The sequence below is a fragment of the Calliopsis andreniformis genome, chromosome 11 (assembly GCF_051401765.1).
Source record: "Calliopsis andreniformis isolate RMS-2024a chromosome 11, iyCalAndr_principal, whole genome shotgun sequence".
In the NCBI taxonomy this organism is placed as follows: domain Eukaryota; kingdom Metazoa; phylum Arthropoda; class Insecta; order Hymenoptera; family Andrenidae; genus Calliopsis; species Calliopsis andreniformis.
Window position 1 is genome coordinate 15,664,085 of NC_135072.1, and position 22,381 is coordinate 15,686,465.

Here is a 22,381-nt window from a genome sequence, read left to right on the forward strand (position 1 = left end):
AAAACTGTTGTATTTATATTGTATTTTATGCTTCTGGCGTTGACTACTAAGGCACTAACTATTCGATCTGGTGGAGCAACGCCCTGGAGTGAAACCTAGGTTGCCCGGAACGTAGAATTGGCCATCACTTTCAAACTGGTTGCAATTATTCCTGATATATGATGGAAACACTGTTGTATTTTTTTTGCATTTTATGGTTCGGGCGTTGACTTCTAAGGCCCTAACTAATCAATCTGTTGGAGCAACGCCCTAGGGTGAAGCCTAGGTTGCTCGGAAAGTAGAAATATCCATAAGTTTCATACTGGTTGCAATTACTCGTATTATACGATGGAAAAACTGTTGTATTTATATTGTATTTTATGCTTCTGGCGTTGACTTCTATGGCGCTAACTATTCGATCTGGTGGAGCAACGCAATAGAGTGATGCCTAGGTTGCCCGGAACGTAGAATTGGCCATCAATTTCAAACTGGTTGCAATTATACCTGTTATATGATGGAAACACTGCTGTATTTTTTTTTGCATTTTATGGATCGGGCGTTGACTTCTAAGGCCCTGACTATTCAATCCGTTGGAGCAACGCCCTAGGGCGAAGCCTAGGTTGCTCGGAAAGTAGAAATGACCATAAGTTTCATACTGGTTGCAATTTTTCGTTTTATACGATGGAAAAGCTGTTGTATTTATATTGTATTTTAAGCTTCTGGCGTTGACTTCTATGGCGCTAACTATTCGATCTGGTGGAGCAACGCAATAGACTGATGCCTAGGTTGCCCGCAACGTAGAATTGGCCATCACTTTCAAACTGGTCGCAATTTTTCCTGTTGTATGATGGAAACACTGTTGTATTTTTTTTTGCATTTTATGGTTCGGGCCTTGTCTTCTAAGGCCCTAACTATTCAATCTGATGGAGCAGCGACCTAGGGTGAAGCCTAGGTTGCTCGGAAAGTAGAAATGACTATAAGTTTCATACTGGTTGCAATTATTCGTTTTATACGATGGAAAAGCTGTTGTATTTATATCGTATTTTATGCTTCTGGCGTTGACTTCTTAGGCCGTAACTATTCGGTCTGGTGGAGCAACGCCCTAGAGTGAAGCCTAGGTTGCCCGGATCGTAGAATTGGCCATCACTTTCAAACTGGTTGCAATTATTCCTGTTATATGATGGATACACTGTTGTATTTTTATTGCATTTTATGCTTCGGGCGTTGACTTCTAAGGCCCTAACTATTCAATCTGTTGGACCAAAGCCCTAGGGTGAAGGCTAGCTTGCTCGGAAAGTAGAAATGACCATAAGTTTCGTACTGGTTGCAATTATTCGTTTTATACGATGGAAAAGCTGTTGTATTTATATCGTATTTTATGCTTCTGGCGTTGACTTCTAAGGCACTAACTATTCGATCTGGTGGAGCAACGCAATAGAATGAAGCCTAGGTTGCCCGGAACGTAGAATTGGCCATCACTTTCAAACTGGTTGCAATTATTCCTGTTATATGATGGAAACACTGTTGTATTTTTTTTGCAGCTTATGGTTCGGGCGTTGACATCTAAGGCCCTAACTATTCAATCTGTTGGAGCAACGCCCTAGGGTGAAGCCTAGGTTGCTCGGAAAGTAGAAATGACCATAAGTTTCATACTGGTTGCAATTATTCGTTTTATACGATGGAAAAGCTGTTGTATTTATATCGTATTTTATGCTCCTGGCGTTGACTTCTTAGGCCGTAACTATTCCGACTGGTGGAGCAACGCCCTGGAGTGAAACCTAGGTTGCCCGGAACGTAGAATTGGCCATCACATTCAATCTGGTTGCAATTATTCCTGATATATGATGGAAACACTGTTGTATTTTTTTTGCATTTTGTGGTTCGGGCGTTGACTTCTAAGGCCCTAACTATTCAATCTGTTGGAGCAACGCCCTATGGTGAACCCTAGGTTTCTCGGAAAGTAGAAATATCCATAAGTTTCATACTGGTTGCAATTATTCGTTTTATACGATGGAAAAACTGTTGTATTTATATTGTATTTTATGCTTCTGGCGTTGACTTCTAAGGCACTAACTATTAGATCTGGTGGAGCAACGCAATAGAGTGATGCCTTGGTTGCCCGGAACGTAGAATTGGCCATCAATTTCAAACTGGTTGCAATCATACCTGTTATATGATGGAAACACTGCTGTATTTTTTTCGCATTTTATGGATCGGGCGTTGACTTCTAAAGCCCTAACTATTCAATCCGTTGGAGCAACGCCCTAGGGCGAAGCCTAGGTTGCTCGGAAAGTAGAAATGACCATAAGTTTCATACTGGTTGCAATTATTCGTTTTATACGATGGAAAAACTGTTGCATTTATATTGTATTTTATGCTTCTGGCGTTGACTTCTAAGGCACTAACTATTCGATCTGGTGGAGCAACGCCCTAGAGTGAAGCCTAGGTTGCCCGGAACGTAGAATTGCTCATCACTTTCAAACTGGTTGCAATTATTCCTTATATATGATGGAAACACTGCTGTATTTTTTTTGCATTTTATGGTTCGGGCGCTGACTTCTAAGGCCCTATCTATTCAATCCGTTGGAGCAACGCCCTACGGTGAAGCCTAGGTTGCTCGGAAAGTAGAAAGGACCATAAGTTTCATACTGGTTGCAATTATTCGTTTTATACGATGGAAAAGCTGTTGCATTTATATTGTATTTTATGCTTCTGGCGTTGACTTCTAAGGCACTAACTATTCGATCTGGTGGAGCAACGCCCTAGAGTGAAGCCTAGGTTGCCCGGAACGTAGAATTGGCCATCACTTTCAAACTGGTTGCAATTATTCCTGATATATGATGGAAACACTGTTGTATTTTTTTTGCATTTTATGGTTCGGGCGTTGACTTCTAAGGCCCTAACTATTCAATCTGTTGGACAAACGCCCTAGGGTGAAGCCTAGCTTGCTCGGAAAGTAGAAATGACCATAAGTTTCATACTGGTTGCAATTTCTCGTTTTATACGATGGAAAAGCTGTTGTATTTATATCGTATTTTATGCTTCTGGCGTTGACTTCTTAAGCCGTAACTATTCGGTCTGGTGCAGCAACGCCCTGGAGTGAAACCTAGGTTGCCCAACGTAGAATTGGCCATCACTTTCAAACAGGTTGCAATTATTCCTGATATATGATGGAAACACTGTTGTATTTTTTTTGCATTTTATGGTTCGGGCGTTGACTTCTAAGGCCCTAACTATTCAATCTGTTGGAGCAACGTCCTAGGGTGAAGCCTAGGTTGCTCGGAAAGTAGAAATGTCCATAAGTTTCATACTGGTTGCAATTATTCGTTTTATACGATGGAAAAACTGTTGTATTTATATTGTATTCTATGCTTCTGGCGTTGACTTCTAAGGCACTAGCTATTCGATCTGGTGGAGCGACGCAATAGAGTGATGCCTAGGTTGCCCGGAACGTAGAATTGGAAATCACTTTCAAACTGGTTGCAATTATTCCTGTTATATGATGGATACACTGTTGTATTTTTATTGCATTTTATGCTTCGGGCGTTGACTTCTAGGGCCCTGACTATTCAATCTGTTGGGCCAACGCCCTAGGGTGAAGGCTAGCTTGTTCGGAAAGTAGAAATGACCATAAGTTTCATACTGGTTGCAATTATTCGTTTTATACGATGGAAAAACTGTTGTATTTATATTGTATTTTATGCTTCTGGCGTTGACTACTAAGGCACTAACTATTCGATCTGGTGGAGCAACGCCCTGGAGTGAAACCTAGGTTGCCCGGAACGTAGAATTGGCCATCACTTTCAAACTGGTTGCAATTATTCCTGATATATGATGGAAACACTGTTGTATTTTTTTTGCATTTTATGGTTCGGGCGTTGACTTCTAAGGCCCTAACTAATCAATCTGTTGGAGCAACGCCCTAGGGTGAAGCCTAGGTTGCTCGGAAAGTAGAAATATCCATAAGTTTCATACTGGTTGCAATTACTCGTATTATACGATGGAAAAACTGTTGTATTTATATTGTATTTTATGCTTCTGGCGTTGACTTCTATGGCGCTAACTATTCGATCTGGTGGAGCAACGCAATAGAGTGATGCCTAGGTTGCCCGGAACGTAGAATTGGCCATCAATTTCAAACTGGTTGCAATTATACCTGTTATATGATGGAAACACTGCTGTATTTTTTTTTGCATTTTATGGATCGGGCGTTGACTTCTAAGGCCCTGACTATTCAATCCGTTGGAGCAACGCCCTAGGGCGAAGCCTAGGTTGCTCGGAAAGTAGAAATGACCATAAGTTTCATACTGGTTGCAATTTTTCGTTTTATACGATGGAAAAGCTGTTGTATTTATATTGTATTTTAAGCTTCTGGCGTTGACATCTATGGCGCTAACTATTCGATCTGGTGGAGCAACGCAATAGAGTGATGCCTAGGTTGCCCGGAACGTAGAATTGGCCATCAATTTCAAACTGGTTGCAATTGTACCTGTTATATCATGGAAACACTGCTGTATTTTTTTTGCATTTTATGGATCGGGCGTTGACTTCTAAGGCCCTAACTATTCAATCCGTTGGAGCAACGCCCTAGGGTGAAGCCTAGGTTGCTCGGAAAGTAGAAATGACCATAAGTTTCATACTGGTTGCAATTATTCGTTTTATACGATGGAAAAGCTGTTGCATTTATATTGTATTTTATGCTTCTGGCGTTGACTTCTAAGGCACTAACTATTCGATCTGGTGGAGCAACGCCCTAGAGTGCAGCCTAGGTTGCCCGGAACGTAGAATTGGCCATCACTTTCAAACTGGTTGCAATTATTCCTGATATATGATGGATGCACTGTAGTATTTTTTTTGCATTTTATGGTTCGGGCGTTGACTTCTAAGGCCCTAACTATTCAATCTGTTCGAGCAACGCCGTAGGGTGAAGCCTAGGTTGCTCGGAAAGTAGAAATGACCATAAGTTTCATACTGGTTGCAATTTTTCGTTTTATACGATGGAAAAGCTGTTGTATTTATATTGTATTTTATGCTTCTGGCGTTGACTTCTAAGGCACTAACTATTCGATCTGGTGGAGCAACGCCCTAGAGTGAAGCCTAGGTTGCCCGGAACGTAGAATTGGCCATCACTTTCAAACTGGTTGCAATTATTCCTGTTATATGATGGATACACTGTTGTATTTTTATTGCATTTTATGCTTCGGGCGTTGACTTCTAAGGCCCTAACTATTCAATCTGTTGGACCAACGCCCTAGGGTGAAGCCTAGCTTGCTCGGAAAGTAGAAATGACCATAAGTTTCATACTGGTTGCAATTACTCGTATTATACGATGGAAAAACTGTTGTATTTATATTGTATTTTATGCTTCTGGCGTTGACTTCTATGGCGCTAACTATTCGATCTGGTAGAGAAACGCCCTAGAGTGAAGCCTAGGTTGCCCGGAACGTCGAATTGGCCATCACTTTCAAACTGGTTGCAATTATTCCTGATATATGATGGAAACACTGTTGTATTTTTTTTGCATTTTATGGTTCGGGCGTTGACTTCTAAGGCCCTCAGTATACAATCTGTTGGAGCAACGACCTAGGGTGAAGCCTAGGTTGCTCGCAAAGTAGAAATATCAATAAGTTTCATACTGGTTGCAATTATTCATTTTATACGATGGAAAAACTGTTGTATTTATATTGTATTTTATGCTTCTGGCGTTGACTTCTATGGCGCTAACTATTCGATCTGGTGGAGCAACGCAATAGAGTGATGCCTAGATTGCCCGGAACGTAGAATTGGCCATCAATTTCAAACTGGTTGCAATTATACCTGTTATATGATGCAAACACTGCTGTATTTTTCTTGCATTTTATGGATCGGGCGTTGACTTCTAAGGCCCTAACTATTCAATCCGTTGGAGCAACGCCCTAGGGCGAAGCCTAGGTTGCTCGGAAAGTAGAAATGACCATAAGTTTCATACTGGTTGCAATTATTCGTTTTATACGATGGAAAAACTGTTGCATTTATATTGTATTTTATGCTTCTGGCGTTGACTTCTAAGGCACTAACTATTCGATCTGGTGGAGCAACGCCCTAGAGTGAAGCCTAGGTTGCCCGGAACGTAGAATTGGCCATCACTTTCAAACTGGTTGCAATTTTTCCTGATATATGATGGAAGCACTGTAGTATTTTTTTTGCATTTTATGGTTCGGGCGTTGACTTCTAAGGCCCTAACTATTCAATCTGTTCGAGAAACGCCGTAGGGTGAAGCCTAGGTTGCTCGGAAAGTAGAAATGACCATAAGTTTCATACTGGTTGCAATTTTTCGTTTTATACGATGGAAAAGCTGTTGTATTTATATTGTATTTTATGCTTCTGGCGTTGACTTCTAAGGCACTAACTATTCGATCTGGTGGACCAACGCCCTAGAGTGAAGCCTAGGTTTCCCGGAACGTAGAATTGGCCATCAATTTCAAACTGGTTGCAATTATACCTGTTATATGATGGAAACACTGCTGTATTTTTTTTGCATTTTATGGTTCGGGCGCTGACTTCTAAGGTCCTAACTATTCAATCCGTTGGAGCAACGCCCTAGGGTGAAGCCTAGGTTGCTCGGAAAGTAGAAATGACCATAAGTTTCATACTGGTTGCAATTATTCGTTTTATACGATGGAAAAGCTGTTGTATTTATATTGTATTTTATGCTTCTGGCGTTGACGTCTAAGGCACTAACTATTCGATCTGGTGGAGCAACGGAATAGAGTGATGCCTAGGTTGCCCAACGTAGAATTGGCCATCACTTTCAAACTGGTTGCAATTATTCCTGATATATGATGGAAACACTGTTGTATTTTTTTTGCATTTTATGGTTCGGGCGTTGACTTCTAAGGCCCTAACTATTCAATCTGTTGGAGCAACGCCCTAGGGTGAAGCCTAGGTTGCTCGGAAAGTAGAAATGTCCATAAGTTTCATACTGGTTGCAATTATTCGTCTTATACGATGGAAAAACTGTTGTATTTATATTGTATTCTATGCTTCTGGCGTTGACTTCTAAGGCACTAACTATTCGATCTGGTGGAGCGACGCAATAGAGCGATGCCTAGGTTGCCCGGAACGTAGAATTGGCCATCACTTTCAAACTGGTTGCAATTATTCCTGTTATATGATGGATACACTGTTGAATTTTTATTGCATTTTATGCTTCGGGCGTTGACTTCTAGGGCCCTAACTATTCAATCTGTTGGACCAACGCCCTAGGGTGAAGGCTAGCTTGTTCGGAAAGTAGAAATGACCATAAGTTTCATACTGGTTGCAATTATTCGTTTTATACGATGGAAAAGCTGTTGTATTTATATCGTATTTTATGCTTCTGGCGTTGACGTCTTAGGCCGTAACTATTCGGTCTGGTGCAGCAACGCCCTGGAGTGAAACCTAGGTTGCCCGGAACGTAGAATTGGCCATCACTTTCAAACTGTTTCCAATTATTCCTGATACATGATGGAAACAATGTTGTATTTTTTTTGCATTTTATGGTTCGGGCGTTGACTTCTAAGGCCCTAACTATTCAATCTGTTGGAGCAACGCCCTATGGTGAAGCCTAGGTTGCCCGGAAAGTAGAAATGACCATAAGTTTCATACTGGTTGCAATTATTCGTTTTATACGATGGAAAAACTGTTGTATTTATATTGTATTTTATGCTTCTGGCGTTGACTTCTAAGGCACTAACTATTCGATCTGGTGGAGCAACGGAATAGAGTGATGCCTAGGTTGCCCGGAACGTAGAATTGGCCATCAATTTCAAACTGGTTGCAATTATACCTGTTATATGATGGAAACACTGCTGTATTTTTTTTGCATTTTATGGATCGGGCGTTGACTTCTAAGGCCCTAACTATTCAATCCGTTGGAGCAACGCCCTAGGGCGAAGCCTAGGTTGCTCGGAAAGTAGAAATGACCATAAGTTTCATACTGGTTGCAATTATTCGTTTTATACGATGGAAAAACTGTTGTATTTATATTGTATTTTATGCTTCTGGCGTTGACTTCTAAGGCACTAACAATTCGATCTGGTGGAGCAACGCCCTAGGGTGAAGCCTAGCTTGCTCGGAAAGTAGATATGACTATAAGTTTCATACTGGTTGCAATTATTCGTTTTATACGATGGAAAAGCTGTTGTATTTATATCGTATTTTATGCTTCTGGCGTTGACTTCTTAGGCCGTAACTATTCGGTCTGGTGGAGCAACGCCCTAGAGTGAAGCCTAGGTTGCCCGGAACGTAGAATTTTCCATCACTTTCAAACTGGTTGCAATTATTCCTGTTATATGATGGAAACACTGTTGTATTTTTTTTGCATTTTATGGTTCGGGCGTTGACTTCTAAGGCCCTAACTATTCAATCTGTTGGAGCAACGCCCTAGGGTGAAGCCTAGGTTGCTCGGAAAGTAGAAATGTCCATAAGTTTCATACTGGTTGCAATTATTCGTCTTATACGATGGAAAAACTGTTGTATTTATATTGTATTCTATGCTTCTGGCGTTGACTTCTAAGGCACCAACTATTCGATCTGGTGGAGCGACGCAATAGAGTGATGCCTAGGTTGCCCGGAACGTAGAATTGGCCATCACTTTCAAACTGGTTGCAATTATTCCTGTTATATGATGGATACACTGTTGAATTTTTATTGCATTTTATGCTTCGGGCGTTGACTTCTAGGGCCCTAACTATTCAATCTGTTGGACCAACGCCCTAGGGTGAAGGCTAGCTTGTTCGGAAAGTAGAAATGACCATAAGTTTCATACTGGTTGCAATTATTCGTTTTATACGATGGAAAAGCTGTTGTATTTATATCGAATTTTATGCTTCTGGCGTTGACGTCTTAGGCCGTAACTATTCGGTCTGGTGCAGCAACGCCCTGGAATGAAACCTAGGTTGCCCGGAACGTAGAATTGGCCATCACTTTCAAACTGTTTCCAATTATTCCTGATACATGATGGAAACAATGTTGTATTTTTTTTGCATTTTATGGTTCGGGCGTTGACTTCTAAGGCCCTAACTATTCAATCTGTTGGAGCAACGCCCTATGGTGAAGCCTAGGTTGCGCGGAAAGTAGAAATGACCATAAGTTTCATACTGGTTGCAATTATTCGTTTTATACGATGGAAAAACTGTTGTATTTATATTGTATTTTATGCTTGTGGCGTTGACTTCTAAGGCACTAACTATTCGATCTGGTGGAGCAACGGAATAGAGTGATGCCTAGGTTGCCCGGAACGTAGAATTGGCCATCAATTTCAAACTGGTTGCAATTATACCTGTTATATGATGGAAACACTGCTGTATTTTTTTTGCATTTTATGGATCGGGCGTTGACTTCTAAGGCCCTAACTATTCAATCCGTTGGAGCAACGCCCTAGGGCGAAGCCTAGGTTGCTCGGAAAGTAGAAATGACCATAAGTTTCATACTGGTTGCAATTATTCGTTTTATACGATGGAAAAACTGTTGTATTTATATTGTATTTTATGTTTCTAGCGTTGACTTCTAAGGCACTAACAATTCGATCTGGTGGAGCAACGCCCTAGGGTGAAGCCTAGCTTGCTCGGAAAGTAGATATGACTATAAGTTTCATACTGGTTGCAATTATTCGTTTTATACGATGGAAAAGCTGTTGTATTTATATCGTATTTTATGCTTCTGGCGTTGACTTCTTAGGCCGTAACTATTCGGTCTGGTGGAGCAACGCCCTAGAGTGAAGCCTAGGTTGCCCGGAACGTAGAATTTTCCATCACTTTCAAACTGGTTGCAATTATTCCTGTTATATGATGGATACACTGTTGTATTTTTTTTGCATTTTATGGTTCGGGCGCTGACTTCTAAGGCCCAAACTATTCAATCCGTTGTAGCAACGCCCTAGGGTGAAGCCTAGGTTGCTCGGAAAGTAGAAATGACCATAAGTTTCATACTGGTTGCAATTTTTCGTTTTATACGATGGAAAAGCTGTTGTATTTATATTGTATTTTATGCTTCTGGCGTTGAATTCTAAGGCACTAACTATTCGATCTGGTGGAGCAACGCCCTAGAGTGAAGCCTAGGTTGCCCGGAACGTAGAATTGGCCATGACTTTCAAACTGGTTGCAATTATTCCTGTTATATGATGGATACACTGTTGTATTTTTATTGCATTTTATGCTTCGGGCGTTGACTTCTAAGGCCCTCACTATTCAATCTGTTGGACCAACGCCCTAGGGTGAAGCCTAGCTTGCTCGGAAAGTAGATATGACCTTAAGTTTCATACTGGTTGCAATTATTCGTTTTATACGATGGAAAAGCTGTTGTATTTATATCGTATTTTATGCTTCTGGCGTTGACTTCTTAGGCCGTAACTATTCGGTCTGGTGCAGCAACGCCCTGGAGTGAAACCTAGGTTGCCCAACGTAGAATTGGCCATCACTTTCAAACTGGTTGCAATTATTCCTGATATATGATGGAAACACTGTTGTATTTTTTTTGCATTTTATGGTTCGGGCGTTGACTTCTAAGGCCCTAACTATTCAATCTGTTGGAGGAACGGCCTAGGGTGAAGCCTAGGTTGCTCGGAAAGTAGAAATGACCATAAGTTTCATACTGGTTGCAATTTTTCGTTTTATACGATGGAAAAGCTGTTGTATTTATATTGTATTTTATGTTTCTGGCGTTGACTTCTAAGGCACTAACTATTCGATCTGGTGGAGCAACGCCCTAGAGTGAAGCCTACGTTGCCCGGAACGTAGAATTGGCCATCACTTTCAAACTGGTTGCAATTATTCCTGTTATATGATGGATACACTGTTGTATTTTTATTGCATTTTATGCTTCGGGCGTTGACTTCTAAGGCCCTAACTATTCAATCTGTTGGACCAACGCCCTAGGGTGAAGCCTAGCTTGCTCGGAAAGTAGAAATGACCATAAGTTTCATACTGGTTGCAATTATTCGTTTTATACGATTGAATAGCTGTTGTATTTATATCGTATTTTATGCTTCTGGCGTTGACTTCTTAGGCCGTAACTATTCGGTCTGGTGCAGCAACGCCCTGGAGTGAAACCTAGGTTGCCCAACGTAGAATTGGCCATCACTTTCAAACTGGTTGCAATTATTCCTGATATATGATGGAAACACTGTTGTATTTTTTTTGCATTTTATGGTTCGGGCGTTGACTTCTAAGGCCCTAACTATTCTATCTGTTGGAGCAACGGCCTAGGGTGAAGCCTAGGTTGCTCGGAAAGTAGAAATGTCCATAAGTTTCATACTGGTTGCAATTATTCGTTTTATACGATGGAAAAACTGTTGTATTTATATTGTATTCTATGCTTCTGGCGTTGACTTCTAAGGCACTAACTATTCGATCTGGTGGAGCGACGCAATAGAGTGATGCCTAGGTTGCCCGGAACGTAGAATTGGCCATCACTTTCAAACTGGTTGCAATTATTCCTGTTATATGATGGATACACTGTTGAATTTGTATTGCATTTTATGCTTCGGGCGTTGACTTCTAGGGCCCTAACTATTCAATCTGTTGGACCAACGCCCTAGGGTAAAGGCTAGCTTGTTCGGAAAGTAGAAATGACCATAAGTTTCATACTGGTTGCAATTATTCGTTTTATACGATGGAAAAGCTGTTGTATTTATATCGTATTTTATGCTTCTGGCGTTGACGTCTTAGGCCGTAACTATTCGGTCTGGTGCAGCAACGCCCTGGAGTGAAACCTAGGTTGCCCGGAACGTAGAATTGGCCATCACTTTCAAACTGTTTCCAATTATTCCTGATACATGATGGAAACAATGTTGTATTTTTTTTGCATTTTATGGTTCGGGCGTTGACTTCTAAGGCCCTAACTATTCAATCTGTTTGAGCAACGCCCTATGGTGAAGCCTAGGTTGCCCGGAAAGTAGAAATGACTATAAGTTTTATACTGGTTGCAATTATTCGTTTTATACGATGGAAAAACTGTTGTATTTATATTGTATTTTATGCTTCTGGCGTTGACTTCTAAGGCACTAACTATTCGATCTGGTGGAGCAACGGAATAGAGTGATGCCTAGGTTGCCCGGAACGTAGATTTGGCCATCAATTTCAAACTGGTTGCAATTATACCTGTTATATGATGGAAACACTGCTGCATTTTTTTTACATTTTATGGATCGGGCGTTGACTTCTAAGGCCCTAACTATTCAATCCGTTGGAGCAACGCCCTAGGGCGAAGCCTAGGTTGCTCGGAAAGTAGAAATGACCATAAGTTTCATACTGGTTGCAATTATTCGTTTTATACGATGGAAAAACTGTTGTATTTATATTGTATTTTATGCTTCTGGCGTTGACTTCTAAGGCACTAACAATTCGATCTGGTGGAGCAACGCCCTAGGGTGAAGCCTAGCTTGCTCGGAAAGTAGATATGACTATAAGTTTCATACTGGTTGCAATTATTCGTTTTATACGATGGAAAAGCTGTTGTATTTATATCGTATTTTATGCTTCTGGCGTTGACTTCTTAGGCCGTAACTATTCGGTCTGGTGGAGCAACGCCCTAGAGTGAAGCCTAGGTTGCCCGGAACGTAGAATTGGCCATCACTTTCAAACTGTTTCCAATTATTCCTGATACATGATGGAAACAATGTTGTATTTTTTTTGCATTTTATGGTTCGGGCGTTGACTTCTAAGGCCCTAACTATTCAATCTGTTGGAGCAACGCCCTATGGTGAAGCCTAGGTTGCCCGGAAAGTAGAAATGACCATAAGTTTCATACTGGTTGCAATTATTCGTTTTATACGATGGAAAAACTGTTGTATTTATATTGTATTTTATGCTTCTGGCGTTGACTTCTAAGGCACTAACTATTCGATCTGGTGGAGCAACGGAATAGAGTGATGCCTAGGTTGCCCGGAACGTAGAATTGGCCATCAATTTCAAACTGGTTGCAATTATACCTGTTATATGATGGAAACACTGCTGTATTTTTTTTGCATTTTATGGATCGGGCGTTGACTTCTAAGGCCCTAACTATTCAATCCGTTGGAGCAACGCCCTAGGGCGAAGCCTAGGTTGCTCGGAAAGTAGAAATGACCATAAGTTTCATACTGGTTGCAATTATTCGTTTTATACGATGGAAAAACTGTTGTATTTATATTGTATTTTATGCTTCTGGCGTTGACTTCTAAGGCACTAACAATTCGATCTGGTGGAGCAACGCCCTAGGGAGAAGCCTAGCTTGCTCGGAAAGTAGATATGACTATAAGTTTCATACTGGTTGCAATTATTCGTTTTATACGATGGAAAAGCTGTTGTATTTATATCGTATTTTATGCTTCTGGCGTTGACTTCTTAGGCCGTAACTATTCGGTCTGGTGGAGCAACGCCCTAGAGTGAAGCCTAGGTTGCCCGGAACGTAGAATTTTCCATCACTTTCAAACTGGTTGCAATTATTCCTGTTATATGATGGATACACTGTTGAATTTTTATTGCATTTTATGGTTCGGGCGCTGACTTCTAAGGCCCTAACTATTCAATCCGTTGTAGCAACGCCCTAGGGTGAAGCCTAGGTTGCTCGGAAAGTAGAAATGACCATAAGTTTCATACTGGTTGCAATTATTCGTTTTATAAGATGGAAAAACTGTTGTATTTATATTGTATTTTATGCTTCTGGCGTTGACTTCTAAGGCACTAACAATACGATCTGGTGGAGCAACGCCCTGGAGTGAAACCTAGGTTACCCGGAACGTAGAATTGGCCATCACTTTCAAACTGGTTGCAATTATACCTGATATATGATGTAAACACTGTTGTATTTTTTTTGCATTTTATGGTTCGGGCGTTGACTTCTAAGGCCCTAACTATACAATCTGTTGGAGCAACGCCCTAGGGTGAAGCCTAGGTTGCTCGGAAAGTAGAAATGACCATAAGTTTCATACTGGTTGCAATTTTTCGTTTTATACGATGGAAAAGCTGTTGTATTTATATTGTATTTTATGCTTCTGGCGTTGAATTCTAAGGCACTAACTATTCGATCTGGTGGAGCAACGCCCTAGAGTGAAGCCTAGGTTGCCCGGAACGTAGAATTGGCCATCACTTTCAAACTGGTTGCAATTATTCCTGTTATATGATGGATACACTGTTGTATTTTTATTGCATTTTATGCTTCGGGCGTTGACTTCTAAGGCCCTAACTATTCAATCTGTTGGAGCAACGCCCTATGGTGAAGCCTAGGTTGCCCGGAAAGTAGAAATGACCATAAGTTTCATACTGGTTGCAATTATTCGTTTTATACGATGGAAAAACTGTTGTATTTATATTGTATTTTATGCTTCTGGCGTTGACTTCTAAGGCACTAACTATTCGATCTGGTGGAGCAACGGAATAGAGTGATGCCTAGGTTGCCCGGAACGTAGAATTGGCCATCAATTTCAAACTGGTTGCAATTATATCTGTTATATGATGGAAACACTGCTGTATTTTTTTTGCATTTTATGGATAGGGCGTTGACTTCTAAGGCCCTAACTATTCAATCCGTTGGAGCAACGCCCTAGGGCGAAGCCTAGGTTGCTCGGAAAGTAGAAATGACCATAAGTTTCATACTGGTTGCAATTATTCGTTTTATACGATGGAAAAACTGTTGTATTTATATTGTATTTTATGCTTCTGGCGTTGACTTCTAAGGCACTAACAATTCGATCTGGTGGAGCAACGCCCTAAGGTGAAGCCTAGCTTGCTCAGAAAGTAGATATGACTATAAGTTTCATACTGGTTGCAATTATTCGTTTTATACGATGGAAAAGCTGTTGTATTTATATCGTATTTTATGCTTCTGACGTTGACTTCTTAGGCCGTAACTATTCGGTCTGGTGGAGCAACGCCCTAGAGTGAAGCCTAGGTTGCCCGGAACGTAGAATTTTCCATCACTTTCAAACTGGTTGCAATTGTTCCTGTTATATGATGGATACACTGTTGAATTTTTATTGCATTTTATGCTTCGGGCGTTGACTTCTAGGGCCCTAACTATTCAATCTGTTGGACCAACGCCCTAGGGTGAAGACTAGCTTGTTCGGAAAGTAGAAATGACCATAAGTTTCATACTGGTTGCAATTATTCGTTTTATACGATGGAAAAACTGTTGTATTTATATTGTATTTTATGCTTCTGGCGTTGACTTCTAAGGCACTAACAATTCGATCTGGTGGAGCAACGCCCTAGGGTGAAGCCTAGCTTGCTCGGAAAGTAGATATGACTATAAGTTTCATACTGGTTGCAATTATTCGTTTTATACGATGGAAAAGCTGTTGTATTTATATCGTATTTTATGCTTCTGGCGTTGACTTCTTAGGCCGTAACTATTCGGTCTGGTGGAGCAACGCCCTAGAGTGAAGCCTAGGTTGCCCGGAACGTAGAATTTTCCATCACTTTCAAACTGGTTGCAATTATTCCTGTTATATGATGGATACACTGTTGAATTTTTATTGCATTTTATGCTTCGGGCGTTGACTTCTAGGGCCCTAACTATTCAATCTGTTGGACCAACGCCCTAGGGTGAAGGCTAGCTTGTTCGGAAAGTAGAAATGACCATATGTTTCATACTGGTTGCAATTATTCGTTTTATACGATGGAAAAGCTGTTGTATTTATATCGTATTTTCTGCTTCTGGCGTTGACGTCTTAGGCCGTAACTATTCGGTCTGGTGCAGCAACGCCCTGGAGTGAAACCTAGGTTGCCCGGAACGTAGAATTGGCCATCACTTTCAAACTGTTTCCGATTATTCCTGATACATGATGGAAACAATGTTGTATTTTTTTTGCATTTTATGGTTCGGGCGTTGACTTCTAAGGCCCTAACTATTCAATCTGTTGGAGCAACGCCCTATGGTGAAGCCTAGGTTGCCCGGAAAGTAGAAATGACCATAAGTTTCATACTGGTTGCAATTATTCGTTTTATACGATGGAAAAACTGTTGTATTTATATTGTATTTTATGCTTCTGGCGTTGACTTCTAAGGCACTAACTATTCGATCTGGTGGAGCAACGGAATAGAGTGATGCCTAGGTTGCCCGGAACGTAGAATTGGCCATCAATTTCAAACTGGTTGCAATTATTCCTGTTATATGATGGATACACTGTTGTATTTTTTTTGCATTTTACGGTTCGGGCGCTGACTTCTAAGGCCCTAACTATTCAATCCGTTGTAGCAACGCCCTAGGGTGAAGCCTAGGTTGCTCGGAAAGTAGAAATGACCATAAGTTTCATACTGGTTGCAATTATTCGTTTTATACGATGGAAAAACTGTTGTATTTATATTGTATTTTATGCTTCTGGCGTTGACTTCTAAGGCACTAACAATACGATCTGGTGGATCAACGCCCTGGAGTGAAACCTAGGTTGCCCGGAACGTAGAATTGGCCATCACTTTCAAACTGGTTGCAATTATACCTGATATATGATATAAACACTGTTGTATTTTTTTTGCATTTTATGGTTCGGGCGTTGACTTCTAAGGCCCTAACTATACAATCTGTTGGAGCAACGCCCTAGGGTGAAGCCTAGGTTGCTCGGAAAGTAGAAATGACCATAAGTTTCATACTGGTTGCAATTTTTCGTTTTATACGATGGAAAAGCTGTTGTATTTATATTGTATTTTATGCTTCTGGCGTTGAATTCTAAGGCACTAACTATTCGATCTGGTGGAGCAACGCCCTAGAGTGAAGCCTAGGTTGCCTGGAACGTAGAATTGGCCATCACTTTCAAACTGGTTGCAATTATACCTGATATATGATGTAAACACTGTTGTATTTTTTTTGCATTTTATGGTTCGGGCGTTGACTTCTAAGGCCCTAACTATACAATCTGTTGGAGCAACGCCCTAGGGTGAAGCCTAGGTTGCTCGGAAAGTAGAAATGACCATAAGTTTCATACTGGTTGCAATTTTTCGTTTTATACGATGGAAAAGCTGTTGTATTTATATTGTATTTTATGCTTCTGGCGTTGAATTCTAAGGCACTAACTATTCGATCTGGTGGAGCAACGCCCTAGAGTGAAGCCTAGGTTGCCCGGAACGTAGAATTGGCCATCACTTTCAAACTGGTTGCAATTATTCCTGTTATATGATGGATACACTGTTGTATTTTTATTGCATTTTATGCTTCGGGCGTTGACTTCTAAGGCCCTCACTATTCAATCTGTTGGACCAACGCCCTAGGGTGAAGCCTAGCTTGCTCGGAAAGTAGAAATGACCTTAAGTTTCATACTGGTTGCAATTATTCGGTTTATACGATGGAAAAGCTGTTGTATTTATATCGTATTTTATGCTTCTGGCGTTGACTTCTTAGGCCGTAACTATTCGGTCTGGTGCAGCAACGCCCTGGAGTGAAACCTAGGTTGCCCGGAACGTAGAATTGGCCATCACTTTCAAACTGTTTCCAATTATTCCTGATACATGATGGAAACAATGTTGTATTTTTTTTGCATTTTATGGTTCGGGCGTTGACTTCTAAGGCCCTAACTATTCAATCTGTTGGAGCAACGGCCTAGGATGAAGCCTAGGTTGCTCGGAAAGTAGAAATGTCCATAAGTTTCATACTGGTTGCAATTATTCGTTTTATACGATGGAAAAACTGTTGTATTTATATTGTATTCTATGCTTCTGGCGTTGACTTCTAAGGCACTAACTATTCGATCTGGTGGAGCGACGCAATAGAGTGATGCCTAGGTTGCCCGGAACGTAGAATTGGCCATCACTTTCAAACTGGTTGCAATTATTCCTGTTATATGATGGATACACTGTTGAATTTTTATTGCATTTTATGCTTCGGGCGTTGACTTCTAGGGCCCTAACTATTCAATATGTTGGACCAACGCCCTAGGGTGAAGGCTAGCTTGTTCGGAAAGTAGAAATGACCATAAGTTTCATACTGGTTGCAATTATTCGTTTTATACGATGGAAAAGCTGTTGTATTTATATCGTATTTTATGCTTCTGGCGTTGACGTCTTAGGCCGTAACTATTCGGTCTGGTGCAGCAACGCCCTGGAGTGAAACCTAGGTTGCCCGGAACGTAGAATTGGCAATCACTTTCAAACTGTTTCCAATTATTCCTGATACATGATGGAAACAATGTTGTATTTTTTTTGCATTTTATGGTTCGGGCGTTGACTTCTAAGGCCCTAACTATTCAATCTGTTGGAGCAACGCCCTATGGTGAAGCCTAGGTTGCCCGGAAAGTAGAAATGACCATAAGTTTCATACTGGTTGCAATTATTCGTTTTATACGATGGAAAAACTGTTGTATTTATATTGTATTTTATGCTTCTGGCGTTGACTTCTAAGGCACTAACTATTCGATCTGGTGGAGCAACGGAATAGAGTGATGCCTAGGTTGCCCGGAACGTAGAATTGGCCATCAATTTCAAACTGGTTGCAATTATATCTGTTATATGATGGAAACACTGCTGTATTTTTTTTGCATTTTATGGATAGGGCGTTGACTTCTAAGGCCCTAACTATTCAATCCGTTGGAGCAACGCCCTAGGGCGAAGCCTAGGTTGCTCGGAAAGTAGAAATGACCATAAGTTTCATACTGGTTGCAATTATTCGTTTTATACGATGGAAAAACTGTTGTATTTATATTGTATTTTATGCTTCTGGCGTTGACTTCTAAGGCACTAACAATTCGATCTGGTGGAGCAACGCCCTAAGGTGAAGCCTAGCTTGCTCAGAAAGTAGATATGACTATAAGTTTCATACTGGTTGCAATTATTCGTTTTATACGATGGAAAAGCTGTTGTATTTATATCGTATTTTATGCTTCTGACGTTGACTTCTTATGCCGTAACTATTCGGTCTGGCGGAGCAACGCCCTAGAGTGAAGCCTAGGTTGCCCGGAACGTAGAATTTTCCATCACTTTCAAACTGGTTGCAATTGTTCCTGTTATATGATGGATACACTGTTGAATTTTTATTGCATTTTATGCTTCGGGCGTTGACTTCTAGGGCCCTAACTATTCAATCTGTTGGACCAACGCCCTAGGGTGAAGACTAGCTTGTTCGGAAAGTAGAAATGACCATAAGTTTCATACTGGTTGCAATTATTCGTTTTATACGATGGAAAAACTGTTGTATTTATATTGTATTTTATGCTTCTGGCGTTGACTTCTAAGGCACTAACAATTCGATCTGGTGGAGCAACGCCCTAGGGTGAAGCCTAGCTTGCTCGGAAAGTAGATATGACTATAAGTTTCATACTGGTTGCAATTATTCGTTTTATACGATGGAAAAGCTGTTGTATTTATATCGTATTTTATGCTTCTGGCGTTGACTTCTTAGGCCGTAACTATTCGGTCTGGTGGAGCAACGCCCTAGAGTGAAGCCTAGGTTGCCCGGAACGTAGAATTTTCCATCACTTTCAAACTGGTTGCAATTATTCCTGTTATATGATGGATACACTGTTGAATTTTTATTGCATTTTATGCTTCGGGCGTTGACTTCTAGGGCCCTAACTATTCAATCTGTTGGACCAACGCCCTAGGGTGAAGGCTAGCTTGTTCGGAAAGTAGAAATGACCATATGTTTCATACTGGTTGCAATTATTCGTTTTATACGATGGAAAAGCTGTTGTATTTATATCGTATTTTCTGCTTCTGGCGTTGACGTCTTAGGCCGTAACTATTCGGTCTGGTGCAGCAACGCCCTGGAGTGAAACCTAGGTTGCCCGGAACGTAGAATTGGCCATCACTTTCAAACTGTTTCCGATTATTCCTGATACATGATGGAAACAATGTTGTATTTTTTTTGCATTTTATGGTTCGGGCGTTGACTTCTAAGGCCCTAACTATTCAATCTGTTGGAGCAACGCCCTATGGTGAAGCCTAGGTTGCCCGGAAAGTAGAAATGACCATAAGTTTCATACTGGTTGCAATTATTCGTTTTATACGATGGAAAAACTGTTGTATTTATATTGTATTTTATGCTTCTGGCGTTGACTTCTAAGGCACTAACTATTCGATCTGGTGGAGCAACGGAATAGAGTGATGCCTAGGTTGCCCGGAACGTAGAATTGGCCATCAATTTCAAACTGGTTGCAATTATTCCTGTTATATGATGGATACACTGTTGTATTTTTTTTGCATTTTACGGTTCGGGCGCTGACTTCTAAGGCCCTAACTATTCAATCCGTTGTAGCAACGCCCTAGGGTGAAGCCTAGGTTGCTCGGAAAGTAGAAATGACCATAAGTTTCATACTGGTTGCAATTATTCGTTTTATACGATGGAAAAACTGTTGTATTTATTATGTATTTTATGCTTCTGGCGTTGACTTCTAAGGCACTAACAATACGATCTGGTGGATCAACGCCCTGGAGTGAAACCTAGGTTGCCCGGAACGTAGAATTGGCCATCACTTTCAAACTGGTTGCAATTATACCTGATATATGATATAAACACTGTTGTATTTTTTTTGCATTTTATGGTTCGGGCGTTGACTTCTAAGGCCCTAACTATACAATCTGTTGGAGCAACGCCCTAGGGTGAAGCCTAGGTTGCTCGGAAAGTAGAAATGACCATAAGTTTCATACTGGTTGCAATTTTTCGTTTTATACGATGGAAAAGCTGTTGTATTTATATTGTATTTTATGCTTCTGGCGTTGAATTCTAAGGCACTAACTATTCGATCTGGTGGAGCAACGCCCTAGAGTGAAGCCTAGGTTGCCTGGAACGTAGAATTGGCCATCACTTTCAAACTGGTTGCAATTATTCCTGTTATATGATGGATACACTGTTGTATTTTTATTGCATTTTATGCTTCGGGCGTTGACTTCTAAGGCCCTCACTATTCAATCTGTTGGAAAAACGCCCTAGGGTGAAGCCTAGCTTGCTCGGAAAGTAGAAATGACCTTAAGTTTCATACTGGTTGCAATTATTCGTTTTATACGATGGAAAAGCTGTTGTATTTATATCGTATTTTATGCTTCTGGCGTTGACTTCTTAGGCCGTAACTATTCGGTCTGGTGCAGCAACGCCCTGGAGTGAAACCTAGGTTGCCCGGAACGTAGAATTGGCCATCACTTTCAAACTGGTTGCAATTATTCCTGATATATGATGGAAACACTGTTGTATTTTTTTTGCATTTTATGGTTCGGGCGTTGACTTCTAAGGCCCTAACTATTCAATATGTTGGAGCAACGGCCTAGGGTGAAGCCTAGGTTGCTCGGAAAGTAGAAATGTCCATAAGTTTCATACTGGTTGCAATTATTCGTTTTATACGATGGAAAAACTGTTGTATTTATATTGTATTTTATGCTTCTGGCGTTGACTTCTAAGGCACTAACAATTCGATCTGGTGGAGCAACGCCCTAAGGTGAAGCCTAGCTTCCTCGGAAAGTAGATATGACTATAAGTTTCATACTGGTTGCAATTATTCGTTTTATACGATGGAAAAGCTGTTGTATTTATATCGTATTTTATGCTTCTGACGTTGACTTCTTAGGCCGTAACTATTCGGTCTGGTGGAGCAACGCCCTAGAGTGAAGCCTAGGTTGCCCGGAACGTAGAATTTTCCATCACTTTCAAACTGGTTGCAATTATTCCTGTTATATGATGGATACACTGTTGAATTTTTATTGCATTTTATGCTTCGGGCGTTGACTTCTAGGGCCCTAACTATTCAATCTGTTGGACCAACGCCCTAGGGTGAAGACTAGCTTGTTCGGAAAGTAGAAATGACCATAAGTTTCATACTGGTTGCAATTATTCGTTTTATACGATGGAAAAGCTGTTGTATTTATATCGTATTTTCTGCTTCTGGCGTTGACGTCTTAGGCCGTAACTATTAGGTCTGGTGCAGCAACGCCCTGGAGTGAAACCTAGGTTGCCCGGAACGTAGAATTGGCCATCACTTTCAAACTGTTTCCAATTATTCCTGATACATGATGGAAACAATGTTGTATTTTTTTTGCATTTTATGGTTCGGGCGTTGACTTCTAAGGCCCTAACTATTCAATCTATTGGAGCAACGCCCTATGGTGAAGCCTAGGTTGCCCGGAAAGTAGAAATGACCATAAGTTTCATACTGGTTGCAATTATTCGTTTTATACGATGGAAAAACTGTTGTATTTATATTGTATTTTATGCTTCTGGCGTTGACTTCTAAGGCACTAACTATTCGATCTGGTGGAGCAACGGAATAGAGTGATGCCTAGGTTGCCCGGAACGTAGAATTGGCCATCAATTTCAAACTGGTTGCAATTATTCCTGTTATATGATGGATACACTGTTGTATTTTTTTTGCATTTTACGGTTCGGGCGCTGACTTCTAAGGCCCTAGCTATTCAATCCGTTGTAGCAACGCCCTAGGGTGAAGCCTAGGTTGTTCGGAAAGTAGAAATGACCATAAGTTTCATACTGGTTG